The 8396-nt window shown below is 32.6% G+C and overlaps 1 pseudogene; it reads left to right on the top strand.

Moving 5' to 3' along the window:
* Positions 1-1838: 1838 nt before the first annotated feature.
* On the top strand, positions 1839-6806 carry LOC145067941 (putative aminotransferase TAT2; annotated as a pseudogene).
* Positions 6807-8396: the final 1590 nt, after the last annotated feature.

Consider the following 8396-nt stretch of genomic DNA (forward strand, 5'->3'; position numbering starts at 1 on the left):
CATGTCTCAGTCCATATGATATCTAGAATGGAGGAATATATGATCCCTTATCTAATGGACAAGTCACTGACAAAGGTCAGAGTTCATCGACAAGGTCAGAGTTCGACAGAAGCTTTTGAGAGCTACGATTGCCGGTTGGTTCCTGAAGTCATACGCAATAATAGTTTTAGACTTATCCAAGTGGGAGACTGTTGGATTAATGTCTAAGTCCATAACTATATTTGGTAAGACTTGACCCGACCCGGCATGGTCCATTTGGGTTGCATACCATCATGCACTTGAATGAGAGAAATAAGACACTTATGGTTATTAATATATTATAAGTTCTAGTATATTAATAATAAGAATAATAAGATTATTTAATTAGTATTGATCAAGAATTAATCTAGGATTAATTAAGTGATCAAAAGAAGACTAATTAAATATATGGGTTGATTGTGTAAATCATCCATACTTGTATAGTGGGCTAATGCTCCATGGATAATCAAGTTGGGCTAAAACCCATAGGATGGTCCATGGATGCTCCATGGTGTATTTGTACCCATGGATCCAAGGAAATGGAAAGCCATGACAATTAAGAGTTTACCCTAATTGTGTAACTATATAAGCATCTTATTATTGAGGAAAAATCGGCCACTAGAGATAGTGAAGAAAGGGCTAGCCGATTTTGAAGAGTGTAGAATTCTCTCAAATCATTCCAAGTGTTTTGATGATTGTGATTCCATTTGAGGTGTCACACTTGGGGCACTAGGCACTCAAGCTTCATGAAGACTTTCTACATCAAAGAGGTATGTATTCTATCTTGCTATAGTCATTGTTATGTATGCTAGATTAGGATAATACCTTGGAAGTTCTTATTTGCATGTATAATAGAGAAAACATAGATCCAAGGTATTTAGGGTTGCATGTACACTTAGGAAGTGTTAGAATGCTCAAAACCCAACACTAGTAATGGTCAAATCGTACCACTAACCGACCACCTGCAACCCGTACCCCTATTATAAACCCATTTTGGTCCCAAACCCGTACCAACACCCCTACACGACCAAGTAATGGTCAACCCGTACCACCAACCGACCACCTGCAACCCGTACCCCTATTATAAACCCATTTTGGTCCCAAACCCGTACCAACACCCCTACATGACCTAGTAATGGTCAACCCATACCACCAACCGACCACCTGCAACCCGTATGCCTATTAATTAAAAATATGATTTTATATATTTCTAATTAATTTATATATTAATTTATATTTTGTATGGTAATAATAAAAACAAAGAAAGTATGAATATTACACTTAATTAATATTATATATATTAATGTAAATATTATATTAATGTATAATAGTATATCGGTAATCATTATCACAGCCGCCGTTTAAATTGCTCCTCCCCTGTAGCCCGCTAGTAATCGGAAGTGATGGCATACGTCGATGTCCCGTAAGCTCCGAATGATAATCCATCTAAACCCTCCCCTTATATCAAAATCGTCATTCTTACATCTTCATTACCAACCTACGATAAGTTTGATTTGCTCATCCTCTGTGAAAAAAATCCGACGATCAATGGAAACAAAGATGAATGTTGATCCATGGGCAAATCCGAGGTTCCAACTCTGGAGTGTAAGCAGTGAACCACCAAAAAACACACCATAGTAGAGTATGGGAAAGCAAATGATAGGAGATTCACCATTAGAGTTGTTCATGGCGGGTATTTTACCGACTATCTAGGTAAATTATATGAAAAGTCAAAAGTTCACTTTATTACTTTTGTCAACATCGATTTGCTCAACATGGAAATGCTTGGTCATTTTTCCAAAAGATTGGGTTATACAACTATGGGTAACTGGTATCATATGCCAACTAAAGAAAATTGTGGTTTGTCCATGATTCTAATTTTGAACGATGATTGTTTGGGAACTTTCAAAATGATCGTTAGGGCACACCAATTTCAAGAGATTGAACATCTGTATGTTGAACACATGCCTATATATGTTCCAATCAATTTCCCCCGCTTCATGATGAAATCACCATCCAAAAGAGTTGAGAAGCTTATTCATATGTTTGTAATAGAACACCCAATGGCAACAGTTGATGATGGAATAGCATACATCAAGCATATGCTAAACATGACCATTCCCAGAGGAAAAATGGAAGATGCAATGGGCATGGCCAAGGAGAATGTGATTGCATGGAAAAACATAGTGTATGCGACCTATTTTGTAATCCATTTCATGTTTAAGACAGGGTATATATGTTGTCTATATTGGATGGAATAGAACATCCTATTTTGTAAGCAATATGAAACTCTTTTTTTTTGTTTAATGTTATATATGATGTGTCTATATGTTAATGTTGTTTTGATTCTAACTGTCTTAGGGCGAAAATGGGAAGTAATGAAAAAATATTAATTTTATATTGTAATCTTGAGTGTATTTCGTACTTATCAATTGGGTTTTAAGGCTAAGTTCCAGGCCAGATTTAATTTCCATGGGTATATCCGACATTTGCACCATGGTGGCTTGAATTCATCATAAGTTGCTTAAACAAGTGATGTGAGTACCTTGAATTTTAACTGCATGAGTTTTGTCCCCGTTTTGATGCATTGTTTTGTAAAAAAAGCAATGTACTTTGCAACTAAGTTCCACGTTAGAGTTATGTTATTGGTTAGATTAGTTAGTTTGTCCCATGTTATAATTTTCTATTGTATGCTGCTTTTGTGTCTTCAGGGGTATAGTATCTATATTCACACCACTCCAAACTTCTGTTAGAAATTAATGAATACTGTTAAAACTGTGTTTAAGATGTAAGGGTATAATGGTCATTCCATATAGAAAAGGATAAGCAAAAGGAAACAACACCTAAGTATATGCAACTAAGTTCTATGTTAGACTTATGTTTTTTGTTAGATCAGTTACAATGTCCCATGTATGTTTTAAACATATGGAGATTATGCTAAAGCAGGGGTATATCCGTCAATTATTTATTATTATCATAAAACAAAGAAAATGTTTTAATTTTCTATTTGAGGATGCTTTTGTGTCTGCAAGGGTATAGTATCTATATTTATGTTAATGGAAATGTTATACCACTCCAAACTACTGTTATAAATTAATGAATACTGTTAAAACTGTGTTTGAGATGTAAGGGTAAAATGGTCATTTAGTATAGAAAATGAAAATAAAAAGGAAACAACACCTAAGGGTATGCATCATCAAACACATAGAAATAATAAAAAAATAAGTTAATCTTGGATACATATATGATGTTCATAACTAAAATTAAACAAAATGAGTGTGAGAGGAATCAGGGTATTTTTGTCATTTGTTTTAATTTCCAATTGTGAAGGCTAATTAAAAACAATGTGCAACCACAATTACATTTATTTTATCAAATGAGGAAAGTGTGAATGATTCTACCTGTGTTTGTGTTAGATAAGTTCATTAGGAAGCATGGGTATTTTCGTCAAATGTTTCTCTTTTGATTCATTGTTTTGTTTTTTCATAACCTAATAACTTACAAAGAACCGGTCACCTTAGTTGGTCAGTGTACATGTAGTTAATGGTATATTTTGAAATAGCATGGGTTCGAACACCACTAGTAACAATTTTTTTATAATGTACATAACTTTTTAAATATGTCAGATGGTAAAACAATCATTAAGCAAATATCTCTCTTTTTTTGTTTTTCAATATCTCCTTGATCATCCACACCCATTGCGTAAATATGAATTTTGAGACAATATGAATTCCCATCGAAACATTATCTGCTTACTACAAATGCATTGTGACTATGTTTATACTTCAACTAGAAATTGATACTTCAACCTGAAATTCATACGGGTACACATACAACATTAATTTCTACAGGGACATAAAAACAATTATCCCCATAATATGAATCTTTTCTATTTCATTTAGTTATGATGTGTATCATTATATATTCTAGAATTAACAAGTATTTAATTTCCATTTATTGGATTTATTTGTAATGTAATATTTTTCGTTTATGCACACCAACTGTTTCTTAATATACTTCAATGAACAGGAAACATATATTACTTGTTGAAGATGTTAAAAACTGAATATGAGTAAGTCTTGGATGGGAGCCTACAGAACATCAGAAACATATGTAAAGGGTGTTGCAGAATTTTTGAAATATGCAGTACAAAATTACAAGATTTCTAAGAATATGGATTTGTAGATACCAAAAAAAAGATAAGAATTCCATGTCCATGTGTCAAGTGTGTAAACCACATATCTCATTCGAAGAATGTTAAAATCGAAGTATAAAAACAGAAAAAGAAATTTGCATACAAGAAAATGAGGACATGATAATATCAATCACCATCCTTAAGGATAATTTGCCCCCAATATTTTGCTGTTGAGTTATATGACAAAGGCTTTGAATAGTTGCAATGGTTAATGAACACCGAAAAAAATGTCATTTGTTTTCCCTCCAAAATAACTGAAAAACTTTCAAGTGACGATAAAACTTAAAGGTATGTGAGGATCAAAATGTAAGAATTTTTATGTGTATGTGCAAAAGGTGAATTAAATGCAAAGTGCTAAGTACTAGTCTTCGATAATTAATATATATATACTACTAATTGCCAAGAACCCCTTAGATCTAATCACTATATGATAATGGGCAAAAACACCTTTTATGAAAATAATCTACTAAAAAATATTGCACAATTTACTTTAATACTAGTAAAACTCATCTTACTTTGACTCTATAAAAATTTGTAGGGTTGTAGCAGAGTACCTTTCTCAAGGACTTACAAATAAGTTATTACCAGATGATGTATTCTTGACAATGGGATGCAAACATGCTGCTCAAAACATACTAACCGTTCTTAAGGGTTCAGAATCGAATAATATTCTATTTCCCAAACCAGGCTTTCCATATTACGAATTCCTTGCTCGATCATGACATTTGGAAGTCCGTCACTTTGATCTTCTTCCTGAGAAAGACTGGGAAGTTGATCTTGATTCAGTCGAATCTCTTGTAGATGAAAATACAGTCATCATGGTTATTATTAAACCTGGAAACCCTTGTGGGAATGTTTTCACACATCAACATCTAAAGAAGGTGCAATGCCCATGTGGATTTATTAATTTGTTTTCGATGATTATCATTGGTGATGTGTATTCTATATGTAGGTTGCCGAGATTGCAAGGAATCTTAGAATATTAGTGATTTCTGATGAAGTTTATGATCATATTGCTTTCGGGAAAAACCCTTTTGTTTCAATGGGACACTTTGGATCAATAGTCCCAGTTGTTACACTTGGTTGCTTATCAAAAAGGTTCATTGTTCCTGGTTGGCGACTCGGATGGCTTGTTACCCATGATCCTAATGGCATCCTCAAACAACATGGAGTGATCTCTCTTTCTCACACAAACATTATTAGTACATGCTTTAAGCAAACTCATAAATGCATCGCTCAAACTTGAAGTTTTATTTTCAGATTTTTTGAAAGCATTAAGGGATATTTCCATATGTCCTCCAACGTGCCAACGTTTATTCAGGTACTTTATACTTCCTCCATCCAAAAAATTCACCTTAAGATTCCTTTTACACTCATTGTTGGGACAAAGAGAGTAAGTAGAAATGAAAGTTCAAAAATTAAATCTAATATTTATAGTTAACGACACCGAGGATTTTGAGTAATTAGAATTATGTTTTATGCAAAGAGAAAGGAGGAGAGGCAACAAGATCATTATTATTAGTTTGCTTTTAAAGTTTGTGTAATATATTATATATGCATACTTATAATATATAACGACATCTCATACCAGGCATCGATCCTTGTATCTACGAGTGGAACACCTTTATATCTTCGATAGCTTTTTAAATTATCAAGTCAAAATTCAGATCTTAATTAATGGGCATTTAGTTTTGCATAATGATTTACTTGATAATATCTCTAAGTTTAGTTTACATGTAGGGTGTGCTTCCTGATATACTTTGCAAAAGGGAAGACCATATCTCTTCGAAAAATGTTAATATAATTAGAGAAGCTGCAAATTCTTGTTATAAGGGAATTATAGACATCCCTGGCTTAAGTTTCCTGAGCAAGCATGACGGGTCCAATTTTGTTATGGTAAGAAGATGATGCAAAAACTTTATAAAGAATATAGATTCGTAGAGCTCAAGGAGGTAGATCCAAATTTTATAAATTTTAAAGATAATAGATATGTTAAGTTGCTATTTATGATATGAATTGCTTCATTAAACTTTTTGTACAAATGCTTTGTGTTTGTCTTACTTGTTTTTTTAATGTTTATAAGGTGAAATTGGATATATCAGTGTTTAAAGACATCAAGGATGATTTAGACTTTTGTGTCAATCTCACTAAGGAAGAATCAGTTCTAATCCTACCAAGTAATTTTTAAATTAATCTTTTCCCTATAAAGATCGATCTTTTAGTAGTTCATCTTCCATGGGTACCTAAAAGGACAAAGGCACAAAGCATCCTTGATTAGATCTTGAACCTCAAAACCATTTTTTATTTCTAGTATGTAATATTTACTCGAACACCAATGAAATTATTTCCTGAAAATATAAGAATTTTTCTATGGTAAATATGAAAACTATTTTTTGACCTTACAGGCCCCGACTTTTAAGTTGTTCCTACCTAACTTTGCTGCTTTTTTTGGCCTTCAGGGATAAGTGTAGGACTCAAGAATTGGCTTCGGGTAACAATTGCTATCTATCCATCATCTCTTGAAGATGCCATCAAGAGGCTTAAATCTTTTTGTGGAAGGCACTACAAGAAATCAAAAAGTGTTGAAGGCTAGTTGGATCATATTTCATAATCTACAGAGTCTCCAGTGGAGGAAATTTATGGATCAAATATCATATTTCTTATATATATATATATATATATATATATATATATATATATATATATATATATATATATATATATGTGTGTGTGTGTGTGTGTGTGTGTGTGTGTGTGTGTGCATTTACTCTTAAATAAACCTATCGATGGATAGACTGAAGCTGTATATTTCAAGAAAATATAAAACCGTTGATTATTGGGAATTTGGGATTTAACTTTTAGTCGCTTTGTTGGAAAAAAAACATAGCCAAAAACAGTAAACAACAACTGTGGAATTAATCATCGTCAGTGTTGTATAAATTGGGCTTGGTGGCCAGTTCATCGACGCGTATGCGCTTGATGGTCATTCGCCGAGTAAGATAGTAATATGTTAGGTTTTAAGTCAATCAAAGTCGGTCTAGAAGGGTAAAATCGGTTTAGGCGGTCAAAAAGTTAAAGTGTTAAAATATCAAAAAATTCAAAATAAGTCAATAATGAAAGTAAAATTTAACCAGAGACATATATATTAACGTTTAATGAGGCCTATATGACTTTATATATTTTTTCATATCCCCTCCTATGACGAGTCTCTTTATCTTCATTATATAAACTGTTATGACAGAAGTGTACAATCAACAAAACCAGTATATATATATATATATATATATATATATATATATATATATATATATATATATATATTATACAAGAATCAATTTACAAAAAACATACTTGTATGATGATTACACAAGAAATATAATCACGAAATTGTACAGATTGAGGCCTGCTTTGTAGTGTCCTAAGACAAAAATTTCGCTGGTAGGGATCTGTCAAGAGGATACAACAATCAATCCAAGAAGTGATCTTGAATCTGAAGAAATTTCTATGTTCCCTTCATCTTCAGGAAGAACTAATTTGTAAGAGAATTTTGTGGTGTAAAGATGATTTCTGTAACCCCTCACATATGAATGAAAACGGGTATTTATAGGTATTAGTTATGACAGTTGGAAACTGTCAAAACCGAAAATAACTATCAAAACCTATCATTCATTAATTACGAATTTAATAAAAATAAAAAATAAAAATTAATTTTGTAATTAAAAATTATTTAATTAATCAGGAAGACCCCAAGAGCCCACGGCGCATCTTTTGACCATTAAATATTCTCTTGATATTAGCCTATTTTTAGTCCAATTAGGCTAGTCCAACACCACAACCCAAACTCAATATGCTTAAACCATTACTTGATCCATTTGATTAAATGAGTGGGACAAGACATATAAGGTGGGAGAAGGTTTTCTCTTCCACCAATGTGGGATAAGTCCCACATTGTAAAGCAAAGTTCCAACAATACCCCACATTTTCTATTCAAACTCCAAGAATACCCCACATTTGAATAGAAAATAGGTGAACTTTGAAATTTAAATAAGGGAAGTATGATATGACATGCATCTGAATAGGTGTTGTAAAACTTGAACCTTTCATAGTGAGTACTACTTGGATCTACTTTGTGGGTAGTGAACTTGAGTCTTGAACTAACCACTTTTTATAGTAGAATAAAAAA

Source organism: Lactuca serriola, chromosome 8 (assembly GCF_051521515.1).
Source record: "Lactuca serriola cultivar US96UC23 chromosome 8, Lser_US96UC23_V15, whole genome shotgun sequence".
NCBI classification, from domain to species: Eukaryota; Viridiplantae; Streptophyta; class Magnoliopsida; order Asterales; family Asteraceae; genus Lactuca; species Lactuca serriola.